We start from the raw sequence: 21,848 nt of genomic DNA, 5'->3' as shown, positions 1-21,848 counted from the left end.
TCAATTTGCATTGGCCGGGAATCGAACCCGGGCCTCCCGCGTGGCAGGCGAGAATTCTACCACTGAACCACCAATGCGATATGTTGTTGATCCATCACGGACATTTCAGGAAATATTAAATTTTATGTGACATAATGCAGATTAAGTTAGTATCAGTACTCGATAATGTAGATTCCATAATATATACAAATAATCTAGTCAGTTGTTTCCACCTGAAATTTACATACGTCTCACATGGGCAATGTGCGAGATTTCCGCGCTTTTAGTGACACACAGAAATGACGTCATATTGAACTATTAATTGACAGCACCAAAATCATTTTGCATTGGCCGGGAATCTACCACTGAACCACCAATGCGATATGTTGTTGTTCCATCACGGACATTTCAGGAAATATTGAATTTTATGTGACATAATGAAGATTATGTTAGTATCAGTACTCGTTATTGTAGATTCCATATTTATACAAATAATCTAGTCAGTTGTTTCCACCTGAAATTTACATACGTCTCGCATGGGCAATGTGCGAGATTTCCGCGCTTTTAGTGACACACAGAAATAACGTCATATTGAACTATTAATTGACAGCACCAAAATCAATTTGCATTGGCCGGGAATCGAACCCGGGCCTCCGCGTGGCAGGCGAGAATTCTACCACTGAACCACCAATGCGATATGTTGTTGTTCCATCACGGACATTTCAGGAAATTTTGAATTTTATGTAACATAATGCAGACTAAGTTAGTATCAGTACTCGATAATGTAGATTCCATAAATATATACAAATAATCTAGTCAGTTGTTTCCACCTGAAATTTACATACGTCTCGCAAAGGGCAATGTGCGCGATTTCCGCGCTTTTAGTGACACACAGAAATGACGTCATATTGAACTATTAATTGACAGCACCAAAATCATTTTGCATTGGTCGGGAATCTACCACTGAACCACCAATGCGATATGTTGTTGTTCCATCACGGACATTTCAGGAAGCATTGAATTTTATGTGACATAATGCAGATTAAGTTAGTATCAGTACTCGATATTGTAGATTCCATATCTATACAAATAATCTCGTCAGTTGTTTCCACCTGAAATTTACATACGTCTCGCATGGGCAATGTGCGAGATTTCCGCGCTTTTAGTGACACACAGAAATAACGTCATATTGAACTATTAATTGACAGCACCAAAATCAATTTGCATTGGCCGGGAATCGAACACGGGCCTCCCGCGTGGCAGGCGAGAATTCTGCCACTGAACCACCAATGCGATATGTTGTTGATCGATCACAGACATTTCAGGAAATATTAAATTTTATGTGACATAATGCAGATTAAGTTAGTATCAGTACTCGATAATGTAGATTCCATAATATATACAAATAATCTAGTCAGTTGTTTCCACCTGAAATTTACATACGTCTCGCATGGGCAATGTGCGAGATTTTCGCGCTTTTAGTGACACACAGAAATGACGTCATATTGAACTATTAATTGACAGCACCAAAATCATTTTGCATTGGCCGGGAATCTACCACTGAACCACCAATGCGATATGTTGTTGTTCCATCACGGACATTTCAGGAAATATTGAATTTTATGTGACATAATGCAGATTAAGTTAGTATCAGAACTCGATAATGTAGATTCCATATGTATACAAATGATCTAGTCAGTTGTTTCCACCTGAAATTTACATACGCCTTGCATGGGCAATGTGCGAGATATCCGCGCTTTTAGTGACATACAGAAATAGCGTCATATTGAAGTAATAATTGACAGCACCAAAATCATTTTGCATTGGCCGGGAATCTACCACTGAACCACCAATGCGATATGTTGTTGTTCCATCACGGACATTTCAGGAAATATTGAATTTTATGTGACATAATGCAGATTAAGTTAGTATCAGAACTCGATATTGTAGATTCCATATTTATACAAATAATCTAGTCAGTTGTTTCCACCTGAAATTTACATACGTCTCGCATGGGCAATGTGCGAGATTTCCGGGCTTTTAGTGACACTCAGAAACAATGTCATATTGAACTATTAATTGACAGCACCAAAATAATTTTGCATTGGCCGGGAATCGAACGCGCCTCCCGCGTGGCAGGCGAGAATTCTACCACTGAACCACCAATGCGATATGTTGTTGTTCCATCACGGACATTTCAGGAAATTTTGAATTTTATGTAACATAATGCAGACTAAGTTAGTATCAGTACTCGATAATGTAGATTCCATAAATATATACAAATAATCTAGTCAGTTGTTTCCACCTGAAATTTACATACGTCTCGCAAAGGGCAATGTGCGCGATTTCCGCGCTTTTAGTGACACACAGAAATGACGTCATATTGAACTATTAATTGACAGCACCAAAATCATTTTGCATTGGTCGGGAATCTACCACTGAACCACCAATGCGATATGTTGTTGTTCCATCACGGACATTTCAGGAAATATTGAATTTTATGTGACATAATTCAGATTAAGTTAGTATCAGAACTCGATAATGTAGATTCCATATCTATACAAATAATCTAGTCAGTTGTTTCCACCTGAAATTTACATACGTCTCGCATGGGCAATGTGCGAGATTTCCGCGCTTTTAGTGACACGCAGAAATAACGTCATATTGAACTATTAATTGACAGCACCAAAATCAATTTGCATTGGCCGGGAATCGAACCCGGGCCTCCCGCGTGGCAGGCGAGAATTCTACCACTGAACCACCAATGCGATATGTTGTTGATCCAACACGGACATTTCAGGAAATGTTAAATTGTATGTGACATAATGCAGATTAAGTTAGTATCAGTACTCGATAATGTAGATTCCATAATATATACAAATAATCTAGTCAGTTGTTTCCACCTGAAATTTACATACGTCTCACATGGGCAATGTGCGAGATTTCCGCGCTTTTAGTGACACACAGAAATGACGTCATATTGAACTATTAATTGACAGCACCAAAATCATTTTGCATTGGCCGGGAATCTACCACTGAACCACCAATGCGATATGTTGTTGTTCCATCACGGACATTTCAGGAAGCATTGAATTTTATGTGACATAATGCAGATTAAGTTAGCATCAGAACGCGATAATGTAGATTCCATATCTATACAAATAATCTCGTCAGTTGTTTCCACCTGAAATTTACATACGTCTCGCATGGGCAATGTGCGAGATTTCCGCGCTTTTAGTGACACACAGAAATAACGTCATATTGAACTATTAATTGACAGCACCAAAATCAATTTGCATTGGCCGGGAATCGAACCCGGGCCTCCCGCGTGGCAGGCGAGAATTCTACCACTGAACCACCAATGCGATATGTTGTTGATCCATCACGGACATTTCAGGAAATATTAAATTTTATGTGACATAATGCAGATTAAGTTAGTATCAGTACTCGATAATGTAGATTCCATAATATATACAAATAATCTAGTCAGTTGTTTCCACCTGAAATTTACATACGTCTCGCATGGGCAATGTGCGAGATTTTCGCGCTTTTAGTGACACACAGAAATGACGTCATATTGAACTATTAATTGACAGCACCAAAATCATTTTGCATTGGCCGGGAATCTACCACTGAACCACCAATGCGATATGTTGTTGTTCCATCACGGACATTTCAGGAAATATTGAATTTTATGTGACATAATGCAGATTAAGTTAGTATCAGAACTCGATAATGTAGATTCCATATGTATACAAATAATCTAGTCAGTTGTTTCCACCTGAAATTTACATACGCCTTGCATGGGCAATGTGCGAGATATCCGCGCTTTTAGTGACATACAGAAATAGCGTCATATTGAAGTATTAATTGACAGCACCAAAATCATTTTGCATTGGCCGGGAATCTACCACTGAACCACCAATGCGATATGTTGTTGTTCCATCACGGACATTTCAGGAAATATTGAATTTTATGTGACATAATGCAGATTAAGTTAGTATCAGAACTCGATAATGTAGATTCCATATCTATACAAATAATCTAGTCAGTTGTTTCCACCTGAAATTTACATACGTCTCGCATGGGCAATGTGCGAGATTTCCGCGCTTTTAGTGACACACAGAAATCACGTCATATTGAACTATTAATTGACAGCACCAAAATCATTTTGCATTGGCCGGGAATCTACCACTGAACCACCAATGCGATATGTTGTTGTTCCATCACGGACATTTCAGGAAATATTGAATTTTATGTGACATAATGAAGATTAAGTTAGTATCAGTACTCGATATTGTAGATTCCATATTTATACAAATAATCTAGTCAGTTGTTTCCACCTGAAATTTACATACGTCTCGCATGGGCAATGTGCGAGATTTCCGGGCTTTTAGTGACACTCAGAAACAATGTCATATTGAACTATTAATTGACAGCACCAAAATCATTTTGCATTGGCCGGGAATCGAACCCGCGCCTCCCGCGTGGCAGGCGAGAATTCTACCACTGAACCACCAATGCGATATGTTGTTGTTCCATCACGGACATTTCAGGAAATTTTGAATTTTATGTAACATAATGCAGACTAAGTTAGTATCAGTACTCGATAATGTAGATTCCATAAATATATACAAATAATCTAGTCAGTTGTTTCCACCTGAAATTTACATACGTCTCGCAAAGGGCAATGTGCGCGATTTCCGCGCTTTTAGTGACACACAGAAATGACGTCATATTGAACTATTAATTGACAGCACCAAAATCATTTTGCATTGGTCGGGAATCTACCACTGAACCACCAATGCGATATGTTGTTGTTCCATCACGGACATTTCAGGAAATATTGAATTTTATGTGACATAATTCAGATTAAGTTAGTATCAGTACTCGATATTGTAGATTCCATATTTATACAAATAATCTAGTCAGTTGTTTCCACCTGAAATTTACATACGTCTCGCATGGGCAATGTGCGAGATTTCCGCGCTTTTAGTGACACGCAGAAATAACGTCATATTGAACTATTAATTGACAGCACCAAAATCAATTTGCATTGGCCGGGAATCGAACCCGGGCCTCCCGCGTGGCAGGCGAGAATTCTACCACTGAACCACCAATGCGATATGTTGTTGATCCAACACGGACATTTCAGGAAATATTAAATTGTATGTGACATAATGCAGATTAAGTTAGTATCAGTACTCGATAATGTAGATTCCATAATATATACAAATAATCTAGTCAGTTGTTTCCACCTGAAATTTACATACGTCTCACATGGGCAATGTGCGAGATTTCCGCGCTTTTAGTGACACACAGAAATGACGTCATATTGAACTATTAATTGACAGCACCAAAATCATTTTGCATTGGCCGGGAATCTACCACTGAACCACCAATGCAATATGTTGTTGTTCCATCACGGACATTTCAGGAAATATTGAATTTTATGTGACATAATGAAGATTAAGTTAGTATCAGTACTCGATATTGTAGATTCCATATTTATACAAATAATCTAGTCAGTTGTTTCCACCTGAAATTTACATACGTCTCGCATGGGCAATGTGCGAGATTTCCGGGCTTTTAGTGACACTCAGAAACAATGTCATATTGAACTATTAATTGACAGCACCAAAATCATTTTGCATTGGCCGGGAATCGAACCCGCGCCTCCCGCGTGGCAGGCGAGAATTCTACCACTGAACCACCAATGCGATATGTTGTTGTTCCATCACGGACATTTCAGGAAATTTTGAATTTTATGTAACATAATGCAGACTAAGTTAGTATCAGTACTCGATAATGTAGATTCCATAAATATATACAAATAATCTAGTCAGTTGTTTCCACCTGAAATTTACATACGTCTCGCAAAGGGCAATGTGCGCGATTTCCGCGCTTTTAGTGACACACAGAAATGACGTCATATTGAACTATTAATTGACAGCACCAAAATCATTTTGCATTGGCCGGGAATCTACCACTGAACCACCAATGCGATATGTTGTTGTTCCATCACGGACATTTCAGGAAATATTGAATTTTATGTGACATAATGAAGATTAAGTTAGTATCAGTACTCGATATTGTAGATTCCATATTTATACAAATAATCTAGTCAGTTGTTTCCACCTGAAATTTACATACGTCTCGCACGGGCAATGTGCGAGATTTCCGGGCTTTTAGTGACACTCAGAAATAGCGTCATATTGAAGTATTAATTGACAGCACCAAAATCATTTTGCATTGGCCGGGAATCTACCACTGAACCACCAATGCGATATGTTGTTGTTCCATCACGGACATTTCAGGAAATATTGAATTTTATGTGACATAATGCAGATTAAGTTAGTATCAGAACTCGATAATGTAGATTCCATATCTATACAAATAATCTAGTCAGTTGTTTCCACCTGAAATTTACATACGTCTCGCATGGGCAATGTGCGAGATTTCCGCGCTTTTAGTGACACACAGAAATAACGTCATATTGAACTATTAATTTACAGCACCAAAATCATTTTGCATTGGCCGGGAATCGAACCTGGTCCTCCCGCGTGGCAGGCGAGAATTCTACCACTGAACCACCAATGCGATATGTTGTTGTTCCATCACGGACATTTCAGGAAATATTCAATTTTATGTGACATAATGCAGATTAAGTTAGTATCAGTACTCGATAATGTAGATTCCATAATATATACAAATAATCTAGTCAGTTGTTTCCACCTGAAATTTACATACGTCTCGCATGGGCAATGTGCGAGATTTTCGCGCTTTTAGTGACACACAGAAATGACGTCATATTGAACTATTAATTGACAGCACCAAAATCATTTTGCATTGGCCGGGAATCTACCACTGAACCACCAATGCGATATGTTGTTGTTCCATCACGGACATTTCAGGAAATATTGAATTTTATGTGACATAATGCAGATTAAGTTAGTATCAGAACTCGATTATGTAGATTCCATATGTATACAAATAATATAGTCAGTTGTTTCCACCTGAAATTTACATACGCCTTGCATGGGCAATGTGCGAGATATCCGCGCTTTTAGTGACATACAGAAATAGCGTCATATTGAAGTATTAATTGACAGCACCAAAATCATTTTGCATTGGCCGGGAATCTACCACTGAACCACCAATGCGATATGTTGTTGTTCCATCACGGACATTTCAGGAAATATTGAATTTTATGTGACATAATGCAGATTAAGTTAGTATCAGAACTCGATAATGTAGATTCCATATCTATACAAATAATATAGTCAGTTGTTTCCACCTGAAGTTTACATACGCCTTGCATGGGCAATGTGCGAGATATCCGCGCTTTTAGTGACACTCAGAAATAGCGTCATATTGAACTATTGATTGACAGCATCAAAATCATTTTGCATTGGCCGGGAATCGAACCCGGACCTCCCGCGTGGCAGGCGAGAATTCTACCACTGAACCATCAATGCGATATGTTGTTGTTCCATCACGGACATTTCAGGAAATTTTGAATTTTATGTAACATAATGCAGATTAAGTTAGTATCAGAACTCGATAATGTAGATTCCATATGTATACAAATAATCTAGTCAGTTGTTTCCACCTGAAATTTACATACATCTCGCATGGGCAATGTGCGAGATTTTCGCGCTTTTAGTGACACACAGAAATGACGTCATATTGAACTATTAATTGACAGCACCAAAAACATTTTGCATTGGCCGGGAATCTACCACTGAACCACCAATGCGATATGTTGTTGTTCCATCACGGACATTTCAGGAAATATTGAATTTTATGTGACATAATGCAGATTAAGTTAGTATCAGAAATCGATAATGTAGATTCCATATGTATACAAATAATCTAGTCAGTTGTTTCCACCTGAAATTTACATACGTCTCGCAAAGGGCAATGTGCGAGATTTCCGCGCTTTTAGTGACACACAGAAATGACGTCATATTGAACTATTAATTGACAGCACCAAAATCATTTTGCATTGGTCGGGAATCAAACACTGAACTACCAATGCGATATGTTGTTGTTCCATCACGGACATTTCAGGAAGCATTGAATTTTATGTGACATAATGCAGATTAAGTTAGCATCAGAACGCGATAATGTAGATTCCATATCTATACAAATAATCTCGTCAGTTGTTTCCACCTGAAATTTACATACGTCTCGCATGGGCAATGTGCGAGATTTCCGCGCTTTTAGTGACACACAGAAATGACGTCATATTGAACTACTAAATGACAGCAACAAAATCATTTTGCATTGGCCGGGAATCGAACTTGGGCCTCCCGCGTGGCAGGCGAGAATTCTACCACTGAACCACCAATGCGATATGTTGTTGTTCCATCACGGACATTTCAGGAAATATTGAATTTTATGTGACATAATTCAGATTAAGATAGTATCAGTACTCGATATTGTAGATTCCATATTTATACAAAGAATCTAGTCAGTTGTTTCCACCTGAAATGTACATACGTCTCGCATGGGCAATGTGCGAGATTTCCGCGCTTTTAGTGACACACAGAAATGACGTCATATTGAACTATTAAATGACAGCACCAAAATCATTTTGCATTGGCCGGGAATCTACCACTGAACCACCAATGCGATATGTTGTTGTTCCATCACGGACATTTCAGGAAATATTAAATTTTATGTGACATAATGCAGATTAAGTTAGTATCAGAACTCGATAATGTAGATTCCATATGTATACAAATAATCTAGTCAGTTGTTTCCACCTGAAATTTACATACGCCTTGCATGGGCAATGTGCGAGATATCCGCGCTTTTAGTGTCATACAGAAATAGCGTCATATTGAAGTATTAATTGACAGCACCAAAATCATTTTGCATTGGCCGGGAAACTACCACTGAACCACCAATACGATATGTTGTTGTTCCATCACGGACATTTCAGGAAATATTGAATTTTATGTGACATAATGCAGATTAAGTTAGTATCAGAACTCGATAATGTAGATTCCATATCTATACAAATAATATAGTCAGTTGTTTCCACCTGAAGTTTACATACGCCTTGCATGGGCAATGTGCGAGATATCCGCGCTTTTAGTGACACACAGAAAAAGCGTCATATTGAACTATTAATTGATAGCATCAAAATCATTTTGCATTGGCCGGGAATCGAACGCGGGCCTCCCGCGTGGCAGGCGAGAATTCTACCACTGAACCACCAATGCGATATGTTGATATTCCATCACGGACATTTCAGGAAATATTGAATTTTATGTGACATAATGCAGATTAAGTTAGTATCAGTACTCGATAATGTAGATTCCATATATATACAAATAATCTAGTCAGTTGTTTCCACCTGAAAATTACATACGTCTCGCATGGGCAATGTGCGAGATTTCCGCGCTTTTAGTGACACACAGAAATGACGTCATATTGAACTATTAATTGACAGCACCAAAATCATTTTGCATTGGCCGGGAATCTACCACTGAACCACCAATGCGATATGTTGTTGTTCCATCACGGACATTTCAGGAAGCATTGAATTTTATGTGACATAATGCAGATTAAGTTAGTATCAGAACGCGATAATGTAGATTCCATATTTATACAAATAATCTAGTCAGTTGTTTCCACTTGAAATTTACATACGTCTCGCATGGGCAATGTGCGTGATTTCCGCGCTTTTAGTGACACACAGAAATAACGTCATATTGAACTATTAATTGCCAGCACCAAAATCATTTTGCATTGGCCGGGAATCGAACCTGGGCCTCCCGCGTGGCAGGCGAGAATTCTACCATTGAACCACCAATGCGATATGTTGTTGTTACATCACGGACATTTCAGGAAATATTGAATTTTATGTGACATAATGCAGATTAAGTTAGTATCAGTACTCGATATTGTAGATTCCATATTTATACAAATAATCTAGTCAGTTGTTTCCACTTGAAATTTACATACGTCTCGCATGGGCAATGTGCGTGATTTCCGCGCTTTTAGTGACACACAGAAATAACGTCATATTGAACTATTAATTGCCAGCACCAAAATCATTTTGCATTGGCCGGGAATCGAACCCGGGCCTCCCGCGTGGCGGGCGATAATTCTACCACTGAACCACCAATGCGATATGTTGTTGACCCATCACGGACATTTCAGGAAATATTAAATTTTATGTGACATAATGCAGATTAAGTTAGTATCAGTACTCGATAATGTAGATTCCATATATATACAAATAATCTAGTCAGTTGTTTCCACCTGAAATTTACATACGTCTCGCATGGGCAATTTGCAAGATTTTCGCGCTTTTAGTGACACACAGAAATGACGTCATATTGAACTATTAATTGACAGCACCAAAATCATTTTGCATTGGCCGGGAATCTACCACTGAACCACCAAAGCGATATGTTGTTGTTCCATCACGGACATTTCAGGAAATATTGAATTTTATGTGACATAATGCAGATTAAGTTAGTATCAGAACTCGATAATGTAGATTCCATATCTATACAAATAATCTAGTCAGTTGTTTCCACCTGAAATATACATACGCCTTGCATGGGCAATGTGCGTGATTTCCGCGCTTTTAGTGACACACAGAAATAACGTCATATTGAACTATTAATTGCCAGCACCAAAATCATTTTGCATTGGCCGGGAATCGAACCTGGGCCTCCCGCGTGGCAGGCGAGAATTCTACCACTGAACCAAAAATGCGATATGTTGTTGTTACATCACGGACATTTCAGGAAATATTGAATTTTATGTGACATAATGCAGATTAAGTTAGTATCAGTACTCGATATTGTAGATTCCATATTTATACAAATAATCTAGTCAGTTGTTTCCACTTGAAATTTACATACGTCTCGCATGGGCAATGTGCGTGATTTCCGCGCTTTTAGTGACACACAGAAATAACGTCATATTGAACTATTAATTGCCAGCACCAAAATCATTTTGCATTGGCCGGGAATCGAACCCGGGCCTCCCGCGTGGCAGGCGATAATTCTACCACTGAACCACCAATGCGATATGTTGTTGACCCATCACGGACATTTCAGGAAATATTAAATTTTATGTGACATAATGCAGATTAAGTTAGTATCAGTACTCGATAATGTAGATTCCATATATATACAAATAATCTAGTCAGTTGTTTCCACCTGAAATTTACATACGTCTCGCATGGGCAATTTGCAAGATTTTCGCGCTTTTAGTGACACACAGAAATGACGTCATATTGAACTATTAATTGACAGCACCAAAATCATTTTGCATTGGCCGGGAATCTACCACTGAACCACCAAAGCGATATGTTGTTGTTCCATCACGGACATTTCAGGAAATATTGAATTTTATGTGACATAATGCAGATTAAGTTAGTATCAGAACTCGATAATGTAGATTCCATATCTATACAAATAATCTAGTCAGTTGTTTCCACCTGAAATATACATACGCCTTGCATGGGCAATGTGCGAGATATCCGCGCTTTTAGTGACATACAGAAATAGCGTCATATTGAACTATTAATTGACAGCACCAAAATCATTTTGCATTGGCCGGGAATCTACCACTGAACCACCAATGCGATATGTTGTTGTTCCAACACGGACATTTCGGGAAATATTGAATTTTATGTGACATAATGCAGATTAAGTTAGTATCAGAACTCGATAATGTAGATTCCATATGTATACAAATAATCTAGTCAGTTGTTTCCACCTGAAATTTACATACGTCTCGCAAAGGGCAATGTGCGAGATTTCCGCGCTTTTAGTGACACACAGAAATGACGTCATATTGAACTATTAATTGACAGCACCAAAATCATTTTGCATTGGTCGGGAATCTAACACTGAACCACCAATGCGATATGTTGTTGTTCCATCACGGACATTTCAGGAAGCATTGAATTTTATGTGACATAATGCAGATTAAGTTAGTATCAGAACTCGATAATGTAGATTCCATATCTATACAAATAATCTCGTCAGTTGTTTCCAAATGAAATTTACATATGTCTCGCACAGACAATGTGCGAGGTTTCCGCGCTTTTAGTGACACACAGAAATAACGTCATATTGAACTATTAATTTACAGCACCAAAATCATTTTGCATTGGCCGGGAATCGAACCTGGGCCTCCCGCGTGGCAGGCGAGAATTCTACCACTGAACCACCAATGCGATATGTTGTTGTTCCATCACGGACATTTCAGGAAATATTGAATTTTATGTGACATAATTCAGATTAAGTTAGTATCAGTACTCGATATTGTAGATTCCATATTTATACAAATAATCTAGTCAGTTGTTTCCACCTGAAATTTACATACGTCTCGCATTGGCAATGTGCGAGATTTCCGCGCTTTTAGTGACACACAGAAATAACGTCATATTGAACTATTAATTTACAGCACCAAAATCATTTTGCATTGGCCGGGAATCGAACCCGGGCCTCCCGCGTGGCAGGCGAGAATTCTACCACTGAACCACCAATGCGATATATTGTTGATCCATCACGGACATTTCAGGAAATATTAAATTTTATGTGACATAATGCAGATTAAGTTAGTATCAGTACTCGATTATGTAGATTCCATAATATATACAAATAATCTAGTCAGTTGTTTCCACCTGAAATTTACATACGTCTCGCATGGGCAATGTGCGAGATTTTCGCGCTTTTAGTGACACACAGAAATGACGTCATATTGAACTATTAATTGACAGCACCAAAATCATTTTGCATTGGCCGGGAATCTACCACTGAACCACCAATGCGATATGTTGTTGTTCCATCACGGACATTTCAGGAAATATTGAATTTTATGTGACATAATGCAGATTAAGTTAGTATCAGAACTCGATAATGTAGATTCCATATGTATACAAATAATCTAGTCAGTTGTTTCCACCTGAAATTTACATACGCCTTGCATGGGCAATGTGCGAGATATCCGCGCTTTTAGTGACATACAGAAATAGCGTCATATTGAAGTATTAATTGACAGCACCAAAATCATTTTGCATTGGCCGGGAATCTACCACTGAACCACCAATGCGATATGTTGTTGTTCCACCACGGACATTTCAGGAAATATTGAATTTTATGTGACATAATGCAGATTAAGTTAGTATCAGAACTCGATAATGTAGATTCCATATCTATACAAAAAATATAGTCAGTTGTTTCCACCTGAAGTTTACATACGCCTTGCATGGGCAATGTGCGAGATATCCGCGCTTTTAGTGACACACAGAATTAGCGTCATATTGAACTATTAATTGACAGCATCAAAATCATTTTGCATTGGCCGGGAATCGAACCCGGGCCTCCCGCGTGGCAGGCGAAAATTCTACCACTGAACCACCAATGCGATATGTTGTTATTCCATCACGGACATTTCTGGAAATATTAAATTTTATGTGACATAATGCAGATTAAGTTAGTATCAGTACACCATAATGTAGATTCCATATATATACAAATAATCTAGTCAGTTGTTTCTACCTGAAATTTACATACGTCTCGCATGGGCAATGTGCGAGATTTCCGCGCTTTTAGTGACACACAGAAATAACGTCATATTGAACTATTAATTTACAGCACCAAAATAATTCTTCATTGGCCGGGAATCGAACCTGGGCCTCCCGCGTGGCAGTCGAGAATTCTACCACTGAACCACCAATGCGATATGTTGTTGTTCCATCACGGACATTTCAGGAAATATTGGATTTTATGTGACATAATTCAGATTAAGTTAGTATCAGTACTCGATATTGTAGATTCCATATTTATACAAATAATCTAGTCAGTTGTTTCCACCTGAAATTTACATACGTCTCGCATGGGCAATGTGCGAGATTTCCGCGCTTTTAGTGACACACAGAAATAACGTCATGTTGAACTATTAATTGACAGCACCAAAATCATTTTGCATTGGCCGGGAATCGAACCCGGGCCTCCCGCGTGGCAGGCGAGAATTCTACCACTGAACCATCAATGCGATATGTTGTTGATCCATCACGGACATTTCAGGAAATATTAAATTTTATGTGACATAATGCAGATTAAGTTAGTATCAGTACTCGATAATGTAGATTCCATAATATATACAAATAATCTAGTCAGTTGTTTCCACCTGAAATTTACATACGTCTCGCATGGGCAATGTGCGAGATTTCCGCGCTTTTAGTGACACACAGAAATGACGTCATATTGAACTATTAATTGACAGCACCAAAATCATTTTGCATTGGTCGGGAATCTAACACTGAACCACCAATGCGATATGTTGTTGTTCCATCACGGACATTTCAGGAAGCATTGAATTTTATGTGACATAATGCAGATTAAGTTAGCATCAGAACGCGATAATGTAGATTCCATATCTATACAAATAATCTCGTCAGTTGTTTCCACCTGAAATTTACATATGTCTCGCACAGACAATGTGCGAGGTTTCCGCGCTTTTAGTGACACACAGAAATAACGTCATATTGAACTATTAATTTACAGCACCAAAATCGTTTTGCATTGGCCGGGAATCGAACCTGGTCCTCCCGCGTGGCAGGCGAGAATTCTACCACTGAACCACCAATGCGATATGTTGTTGTTCCATCACGGACATTTCAGGAAATATTGAATTTTATGTGACATAATGCAGATTAAGTTAGTATCAGTACTCGATAATGTAGATTCCATAATATATACAAATAATCTAGTCAGTTGTTTCCACCTGAAATTTACATACGTCTCGCATGGGCAATGTGCGAGATTTTCGCGCTTTTAGTGACACACAGAAATGACGTCATATTGAACTATTAATTGACAGCACCAAAATCATTTTGCATTGGCCGGGAATCTACCACTGAACCACCAATGCGATATGTTGTTGTTCCATCACGGACATTTCAGGAAATATTGAATTTTATGTGACATAATGCAGATTAAGTTAGTATCAGAAATCGATAATGTAGATTCCATATGTATACAAATAATCTAGTCAGTTGTTTCCACCTGAAATTTACATACGTCTCGCAAAGGGCAATGTGCGAGATTTCCGCGCTTTTAGTGACACACAGAAATGACGTCATATTGAACTATTAATTGACAGCACCAAAATCATTTTGCATTGGTCGGGAATCTAACACTGAACCACCAATGCGATATGTTGTTGTTCCATCACGGACATTTCAGGAAGCATTGAATTTTATGTGACATAATGCAGATTAAGTTAGCATCAGAACGCGATAATGTAGATTCCATATCTATACAAATAATCTCGTCAGTTGTTTCCACCTGAAATTTACATATGTCTCGCACAGACAATGTGCGAGGTTTCCGCGCTTTTAGTGACACACAGAAATAACGTCATATTGAACTATTAATTTACAGCACCAAAATCGTTTTGCATTGGCCGGGAATCGAACCTGGTCCTCCCGCGTGGCAGGCGAGAATTCTACCACTGAACCACCAATGCGATATGTTGTTGTTCCATCACGGACATTTCAGGAAATATTGAATTTTATGTGACATAATGCAGATTAAGTTAGTATCAGTACTCGATAATGTAGATTCCATAATATATACAAATAATCTAGTCAGTTGTTTCCACCTGAAATTTACATACGTCTCGCATGGGCAATGTGCGAGATTTTCGCGCTTTTAGTGACACACAGAAATGACGTCATATTGAACTATTAATTGACAGCACCAAAATCATTTTGCATTGGCCGGGAATCTACCACTGAACCACCAATGCGATATGTTGTTGTTCCATCACGGACATTTCAGGAAATATTGAATTTTATGTGACATAATGCAGATTAAGTTAGTATCAGAAATCGATAATGTAGATTCCATATGTATACAAATAATCTAGTCAGTTGTTTCCACCTGAAATTTACATACGTCTCGCAAAGGGCAATGTGCGAGATTTCCGCGCTTTTAGTGACACACAGAAATGACGTCATATTGAACTATTAATTGACAGCACCAAAATCATTTTGCATTGGTCGGGAATCTAACACTGAACCACCAATGCGATATGTTGTTGTTCCATCACGGACATTTCAGGAAATATTGAATTTTATGTGACATAATGCAGATTAAGTTAGTATCAGAACTCGATAATGTAGATTCCATATCTATACAAATAATATAGTCAGTTGTTTCCACCTGAAGTTTACATACGCCTTGCATGGGCAATGTGCGAGATATCCGCGCTTTTAGTGACACACAGAAATAGCGTCATATTGAACTATTGATTGACAGCATCAAAATCATTTTGCATTGGCCGGGAATCGAACCCGGGCCTCCCGCGTGGCAGGCGAGAATTCTACCACTGAACCATCAATGCGATATGTTGTTGTTCCATCACGAACATTTCAGGAAATTTTGAATTTTATGTAACATAATGCAGATTAAGTTAGTATCAGAACTCGATAATGTAGATTCCATATGTATACAAATAATCTAGTCAGTTGTTTCCACCTGAAATTTACATACATCTCGCATGGGCAATGTGCGAGATTTTCGCGCTTTTAGTGACACACAGAAATGACGTCATATTGAACTATTAATTGACAGCACCAAAATCATTTTGCATTGGCCGGGAATCTACCACTGAACCACCAATGCGATATGTTGTTGTTCCATCACGGACATTTCAGGAAATATTGAATTTTATGTGACATAATGCAGATTAAGTTAGTATCAGAAATCGATAATGTAGATTCCATATGTATACAAATAATCTAGTCAGTTGTTTCCACCTGAAATTTACATACGTCTCGCAAAGGGCAATGTGCGAGATTTCCGCGCTTTTAGTGACACACAGAAATGACGTCATATTGAACTATTAATTGACAGCACCAAAATCATTTTGCATTGGTCGGGAATCTAACACTGAACCACCAATGCGATATGTTGTTGTTCCATCACGGACATTTCAGGAAGCATTGAATTTTATGTGACATAATGCAGATTAAGTTAGCATCAGAACGCGATAATGTAGATTCCATATCTATACAAATAATCTCGTCAGTTGTTTCCACCTGAAATTTACATATGTCTCGCACAGACAATGTGCGAGGTTTCCGCGCTTTTAGTGACACACAGAAATGACGTCATATTGAACTATTAATTGACAGCACCAAAATCATTTTGCATTGGCCGAGAATCTACCACTGAACCACCAATGCGATATGTTGTTGTTCCATCACGGACATTTCAGGAAATATTGAATTTTTTGTGACATAATGCAGATTAAGTTAGTATCAGAACTCGATAATGTAGATTCCATATGTATAAAAATAATCTAGTCAGTTGTTTCCACCTGAAATTTACATACGCCTTGCATGGGCAATGTGCGAGATATCCGCGCTTTTAGTGACATACAGAAATAGCGTCATATTGAAGTATTAATTGACAGCACCAAAATCATTTTGCATTGGCCGGGAATCTACCACTGAACCACCAATGCGATATGTTGTTGTTCCATCACGGACATTTCAGGAAATATTGAATTTTATGTGACATAATGCAGATTAAGTTAGTATCAGAACTCGATAATGTAGATTCCATATCTATACAAACAATATAGTCAGTTGTTTCCACCTGAAGTTTACATACGCCTTGCATGGGCAATGTTCGAGATATCCGCGCTTTTAGTGACACACAGAAATAGCGTCATATTGAACTATTGATTGACAGCATCAAAATCATTTTGCATTGGCCGGGAATCGAACCCGGGCCTCCCGCGTGGCAGGCGAGAATTCTACCACTGAACCATCAATGCGATATGTTGTTGTTCCATCACGGACATTTCAGGAAATTTTGAATTTTATGTAACATAATGCAGATTAAGTTAGTATCAGAACTCGATAATGTAGATTCCATATGTATACAAATAATCTAGTCAGTTGTTTCCACCTGAAATTTACATACGTCTCGCATGGGCAATGTGCGAGATTTTCGCGCTTTTAGTGACACACAGAAATGACGTCATATTGAACTATTAATTGACAGCACCAAAATCATTTTGCATTGGCCGGGAATCTACCACTGAACCACCAATGCGATATGTTGTTGTTCCATCACGGACATTTCAGGAAATATTGAATTTTATGTGACATAATGCAGATTAAGTTAGTATCAGAAATCGATAATGTAGATTCCATATGTATACAAATAATCTAGTCAGTTGTTTCCACCTGAAATTTACATACGTCTCGCAAAGGGCAATGTGCGAGATTTCCGCGCTTTTAGTGACACACAGAAATGACGTCATATTGAACTATTAATTGACAGCACCAAAATCATTTTGCATTGGTCGGGAATCTAACACTGAACCACCAATGCGATATGTTGTTGTTCCATCACGGACATTTCAGGAAGCATTGAATTTTATGTGACATAATGCAGATTAAGTTAGCATCAGAACGCGATAATGTAGATTCCATATCTATACAAATAATCTCGTCAGTTGTTTTCACCTGAAATTTACATATGTTTCCGCGCTTTTAGTGACACACAGAAATAACGTCATATTGAACTATTAATTTACAGCACCAAAATTATTTTGCATTGGCCGGGAATCGAACCTGGGCCTCCCGCGTGGCAGGCGAGAATTCTACCACTGAACCACCAATGCGATATGTTGTTGTTCCATCACGGACATTTCAGGAAATATTGAATTTTATGTGACATAATTCAGATTAAGATAGTATCAGTACTCGATATTGTAGATTCCATATTTATACAAATAATCTAGTCAGTTGTTTCCACCTGAAATTTACATACGTCTCGCATGGGCAATGTGCGAGATTTCCGCGCTTTTAGTGACACACAGAAATAACGTCATATTGAACTATTAATTGACAGCACCAAAATCATTTTGCATTGGCCTGGAATCGAACCCGGGCCTCCCGCGTGGCAGGCGAGAATTCTACCACTGAACCACCAATGCGATATGTTGTTGATCCATCACGGACATTTCAGGAAATATTAAATTTTATGTGACATAATGCAGATTAAGTTAGTATCAGTACTCGATTATGTAGATTCCATAATATATACAAATAATCTAGTCAGTTGTTTCCACCTGAAATTTACATACGTCTCGCATGGGCAATGTGCGAGATTTTCGCGCCTTTAGTGACACACAGAAATGACGTCATATTGAACTATTAAATGACAGCACCAAAATCATTTTGCATTGGCCGGGAATCTACCACTGAACCACCAATGCGATATGTTGTTGTTCCATCACGGACATTTCAGGAAATATTGAATTTTATGTGACATAATGCAGATTAAGTTAGTATCAGAACTCGATAATGTAGATTCCATATGTATACAAATAATCTAGTCAGTTGTTTCCACCTGAAATTTACATACGCCTTGCATGGGCAATGTGAGAGATATCCGCGCTTTTAGTGTCATACAGAAATAGCGTCATATTGAAGTATTAATTGACAGCACCAAAATCATTTTGCATTGGCCGGGAAACTACCACTGAACCACCAATACGATATGTTGTTGTTCCATCACGGACATTTCAGGAAATATTGAATTTTATGTGACATAATGCAGATTAAGTTAGTATCAGAACTCGATAATGTAGATTCCATATCTATACAAATAATATAGTCAGTTGTTTCCACCTGAAGTTTACATACGCCTTGCATGGGCAATGTGCGAGATATCCGCGCTTTTAGTGACACACAGAAAAAGCGTCATATTGAACTATTAATTGATAGCATCAAAATCATTTTGCATTGGCCGGGAATCGAACCCGGGCCTCCCGCGTGGCAGGCGAGAATTCTACCACTGAACCACCAATGCGATATGTTGATATTCCATCACGGACATTTCAGGAAATATTGAATTTTATGTGACATAATGCAGATTAAGTTAGTATCAGTACTCGATAATGTAGATTCCATATATATACAAATAATCTAGTCAGTTGTTTCCACCTGAAATTTACATACGTCTCGCATGGGCAATGTGCGAGATTTCCGCGCTTTTAGTGACACACAGAAATGACGTCATATTGAACTATTAATTGACAGCACCAAAATCATTTTGCATTGGCCGGGAATCTACCACTGAACCACCAATGCGATATGATGTTGTTCCATCACGGACATTTCAGGAAGCATTGAATTTTATGTGACATAATGCAGATTAAGTTAGTATCAGAACGCGATAATGTAGATTCCATATCTATACAAATAATCTAGTCAGTTGTTTCCACCTGAAATTTACATACGTCTCGCATGGGCAATGTGCGAGATTTCCGCGCTTTTAGTGACACACAGAAATAACGTCATATTGAACTATTAATTGACAGAACCAAAATCATTTTGCATTGGCCGGGAATCGAACCTGGGCCTCCCGCGTGGCAGGCGAGAATTCTACCACTGAACCACCAATGCGATATGTTGTTGTTACATCACGGACATTTCAGGAAATATTAAATTTTATGTGACATAATGCAGATTAAGTTAGTATCAGTACTCGATAATGTAGATTCCATATATATACAAATAATCTAGTCAGTTGTTTCCACCTGAAATTTACATACGTCTCGCATGGGCAATGTGCGAGATTTCCGCGCTTTTAGTGACACACAGAAATAACGTCATATTGAACTATTAATTGACAGCACCAAAATCATTTTGCATTGGCCGGGAATCGAACCCTGGCCTCCCGCGTGGCAGGCAAGAATTCTACCACTGAACCACCAATGCGATATGTTGTTGTTCCATCACGGACATTTCAGGAAATATTGAATTTTATGTGACATAATGCAGATTAAGTTAGTATCTGAACTCGATAATGTAGATTCCATATCTATACAAATAATATAGTCAGTTGTTTCCACCTGAAGTTTACATACGCCTTGCATGGGCAATGTGCGAGATATCCGCGCTGTTAGTGACACACAGAAATAGCGTCATATTAATATTGAACTATTAATTGACAGCACCAAAATCATTTTGCATTGGCCGGGAATCGAACCCGGGCGTCCCGCGTGGCAGGCGAGAATTCTACCACTGAACCACCAATGCGATATGTTGTTGATCCATCACGGACATTTCAGGAAATATTAAATTTTATGTGACATAATGCAGATTAAGTTAGTATCAGTACTCGATAATGTAGATTCCATATATATACAAATAATCTAGTCAGTTGTTTCCACCTGAAATTTACATACGTCTCGCATGGGCAATGTGCGAGATTTCCGCGCTTTTAGTGACACACAGAAATAACGTCATATTGAACTATTAATTGACAGCACCAAAATCATTTTGCATTGGCCGGGAATCGAACCCGGGCCTCCCGCGTGGCAGGCGAGAATTCTACCACTGAACCACCAATGCGATATGTTGTTGTTCCATCACGGACATTTCAGGAAATATTAAATTTTATGTGACATAATGCAGATTAAGTTAGTATCAGTACTCGATAATGTAGATTCCATATATATACAAATAATCTAGTCAGTTGTTTCCACCTGAAATTTACATACGTCTCGCATGGGCAATGTACGAGATTTCCGCGCTTTTAGTGACACACAGAAATGACGTCATATTGAACTATTAATTGACAGCACCAAAATCATTTTGCATTGGCCGGGAATCTACCACTGAACCACCAATGCGATATGTTGTTGTTCCATCACGGACATTTCAGGAAGCATTGAATTTTATGTGACATAATGCAGATTAAGTTAGTATCAGAACTCGATAATTTAGATTCCATATCTATACAAATAATCTCGTCAGTTGTTTCCACCTGAAATTTACATATGTCTCGCACAGA

General features: G+C 38.3%; 7 non-coding genes across 7 annotated transcripts; all 7 read right to left on the bottom strand.

The window, feature by feature from the left end:
* Window positions 1–6: 6 nt before the first annotated feature.
* Window positions 7–77, bottom strand: TRNAG-GCC (transfer RNA glycine (anticodon GCC)). The gene has a single exon. It is a non-coding gene; the product is annotated as a tRNA-Gly (tRNA).
* Window positions 78–2,676: 2,599 nt separating this feature from the next.
* On the bottom strand, window positions 2,677–2,747 carry TRNAG-GCC (transfer RNA glycine (anticodon GCC)). The gene has a single exon. It is a non-coding gene; the product is annotated as a tRNA-Gly (tRNA).
* Window positions 2,748–3,273: 526 nt separating this feature from the next.
* TRNAG-GCC (transfer RNA glycine (anticodon GCC)) lies at window positions 3,274–3,344 on the bottom strand. Its single transcript has one exon. It is a non-coding gene; the product is annotated as a tRNA-Gly (tRNA).
* A 1,687-nt stretch (window positions 3,345–5,031) lies between these two features.
* Window positions 5,032–5,102, bottom strand: TRNAG-GCC (transfer RNA glycine (anticodon GCC)). Its single transcript has one exon. It is a non-coding gene; the product is annotated as a tRNA-Gly (tRNA).
* A 7,335-nt stretch (window positions 5,103–12,437) lies between these two features.
* TRNAG-GCC (transfer RNA glycine (anticodon GCC)) lies at window positions 12,438–12,508 on the bottom strand. The gene has a single exon. It is a non-coding gene; the product is annotated as a tRNA-Gly (tRNA).
* Window positions 12,509–19,788: 7,280 nt separating this feature from the next.
* TRNAG-GCC (transfer RNA glycine (anticodon GCC)) lies at window positions 19,789–19,859 on the bottom strand. The gene has a single exon. It is a non-coding gene; the product is annotated as a tRNA-Gly (tRNA).
* Window positions 19,860–21,335: 1,476 nt separating this feature from the next.
* Window positions 21,336–21,406, bottom strand: TRNAG-GCC (transfer RNA glycine (anticodon GCC)). Its single transcript has one exon. It is a non-coding gene; the product is annotated as a tRNA-Gly (tRNA).
* Window positions 21,407–21,848: the final 442 nt, after the last annotated feature.

This window comes from Saccoglossus kowalevskii, chromosome 17 (assembly GCF_978046115.1).
Source record: "Saccoglossus kowalevskii chromosome 17, keSacKowa6.1, whole genome shotgun sequence".
In the NCBI taxonomy this organism is placed as follows: domain Eukaryota; kingdom Metazoa; phylum Hemichordata; class Enteropneusta; family Harrimaniidae; genus Saccoglossus; species Saccoglossus kowalevskii.
Note: the sequence above shows the minus strand (reverse complement) of the source record. Positions and strands in the feature narration are given on the sequence as shown.